This window comes from Papio anubis, unplaced genomic scaffold (genome assembly GCF_008728515.1).
Source record: "Papio anubis isolate 15944 unplaced genomic scaffold, Panubis1.0 scaffold3623, whole genome shotgun sequence".
NCBI classification, from domain to species: domain Eukaryota; kingdom Metazoa; phylum Chordata; class Mammalia; order Primates; family Cercopithecidae; genus Papio; species Papio anubis.
Window position 1 is genome coordinate 1 of NW_022163772.1, and position 2635 is coordinate 2635.

General features: G+C 45.2%; 1 long non-coding RNA gene across 1 annotated transcript; it reads left to right on the forward strand.

Annotated features, from left to right (window-relative positions):
* Positions 1 to 822: 822 nt before the first annotated feature.
* On the forward strand, positions 823 to 2540 carry LOC103881178. The gene is made up of 3 exons (XR_642540.4): positions 823 to 971; positions 1636 to 1717; positions 2238 to 2540. It is a non-coding gene; the product is annotated as an uncharacterized LOC103881178 (long non-coding RNA).
* Positions 2541 to 2635: the final 95 nt, after the last annotated feature.

Sequence of the window (2635 nt, forward strand, 5' to 3'; positions counted from 1 at the left end):
CGCAGCTACTCTGGAAGGCTGAGGCAGAATTGGTTGAACCTGGGAGGTGGAGGTTGCAGAGAGCCAAGAGCGCCCCATTGCACTGCAGTCTGGGCAACAAAAGTGAAACTCCATCTCAAAAAAGAAAAGAAGAATTTGCAAAACTCAATAATAAAATAAAACATGAGGAAAAAACTTGAACATACTGAAGGTACAGATGGCAAAGACACACACGAAAAGATGTTCAACATCATTAGTCATTAGGGAAATGCCAAAATTAAAGCCACAGAGATACTGCTACACACACAGAAGAATGGCTAATGTTTAAAAACCTGACCATGCTACGAGCTATTGAACATGTAAAGCAACAGGAACTCCCAAACACTGCTGATGGGGATGTAAAACTGCACCACCACTTTGGAAAGCAGTTTGACAGTTTCTTAAAACATTAAACATGCATCTGCCGGCCGGGCGCGGTGGCTCAAGCCTGTAATCCCAGCACTTTGGGAGGCCGAGACGGGCGGATCACAAGGTCAGGAGATTGAGACCATCCCGGCTAACACGGTGAAACCCCGCCTCTACTAAAAAATACAAAAAACTAGCCGGGCGAGGTGGCGGGCGCCTATAGTCCCAGCTACTCTGGAGGCTGAGGCAGGAGAATGGCATAAACCCGGGAGGCGGAGCTAGCAGTGAGCTGAGATCCGGCCACCGCACTCCAGCCTGGGCGACAGAGCGAGACTTCATCTCAAAAACGAAAAACAAACAAACAAATGCATCTACCTTATGATCCCCGCATTCCACTCCTAGGTATTTACCCAAGAGAAAAGGAAATATATGTGCATGCAAAAACTTATACATGAGTTTTCATAGCAGCTTTATTTGTAATAGCCCAAAACTGGAAACAACTCAAACGTCCATCAGCAGATGAATGAATAAATTGTGGCACACCGTCCTGCAGAATACTCCGCAATAAAAAGGAACTACTGATACACGTGAGTGAATCTCAAAATAATTATGCTAAGTGAAAAGCCATTTAGAAAAGAGTACTTGGGCCGGGCATGGTGCCTCGCAGTAATCCCAACACTTTGGGAGGCTGAGGTGGGCAGATAACTTGAGGTCAGGAGTTTAAGACTAACCTGGCCAACACGGTGAAACCCCATCTCTACTAAAGATACAAAAATTAGCTGGGTAGGTTGGCATGGGCCTGTAGTCCCAGGTACCTAGGAGGCTGAAGCATGAGAAGAGCTACAGTCTGGGAGGTGGAGGTTGCAGTGAGCTGAGACTCTACCCCAGTGTGGATGACAGAGTGAGACTCCACCACACACACACACACACACACACACACACACACACACACAAAGTATATTTTACATATCCCAAAATCTATAAAATGCAAACTATGGAAACAAAGTACATCAATGGTTGCTTTTGAATGGCGGCGGGCAGGGAGAGACAGGAGGGAGGGATTACCAAGAGGCATGAGGAAACATTGGGGGTGATAGGTACGTTTACTATCTTGATTGTGATAGTGGCTTCATGGATGTATACATGTGGCATGTAGAGTGAGATGGAATCGATTGTGTTTTTGATTTGTGTGTGTGTGTGATAAGTGGTACTTGCTACGTTATTCTGAATTTGTTTTAATTCGTTGTGTAGTACTGGGCAGAGGACCTGAAGACATGAGGTTGATGCACAGGTCAAAGAGAAGATACTCACCATCGCTGATTCACATAAAAGCGTAAGTGAAAATCCCACTCAAGATTTCGTCTCACTCCAGTTAGAATGAGTACTACCAACATTTGATGGCAGTTTTGTCTCTATAGAGTGTGTGTGTGTGTACACACACACACAACCCAAGGGTGCAAGGGACATTCTGAGATAAGTATATGTAGTATCATGATCAATCATCATATCTGGCATCTCTGTGACCTTCCATCATTATTATTTCACTGTGGAGAGAATATTCAGAACCGTATTTTCCAGCTGATTTTCAAAAATTTTTCTAGATTCTGTTGACCCTAGTCACCTAGTCACCCTGCTGTGCAATAGAACACCAGAATGGATTCCTCATATCAGAGCATCACTCTGTACCCGTTACCAATCCCTGCCGCGCCTCCCTGCTCTCCCCAGCCTCTAGTAACCCCTATTGGAAGTTCCGCTTCTGGGAGACAATGTTTTGTGGATTCCATATGCCTGATGTCATGCAGCGTGGGTCTCTCCCTAGCAGACTCGTTTCATTTCACCTAATTGTCTTCCAGGTTTCTCCAAGTGGTTGCAGATGACATGATTTCCTGAAGTGTTACAGCTGATGTGTGTTTCCATGTGTATATATACTGTGGTTTCTTTATCCCTTCATCTGTGGATAGACAGGTGGGTTGATTCCACATCTTAGCTGTTGTGACTAGGGCTTCAGGACACATGAAAAGGCAGATAACACAGGGATTTCATCTTCTCTAAACATGTACCCAGTGTTGAGATTGTTAGCTGGCGTGATGGTTGTACTTTTACCTTTTTTTTTTTTTTTTTAGAGACGGAGTGTTGCTCTTGTCACCCAGGCTGGAGTGCAGTGGCGCAATTTTGGCTCAGTGCAACCTCTGCCTCCTGTGTTCAAGCGATTCTGCTGCCTCAGCCTCCCGAGTGGCTGGGAATACAGGCA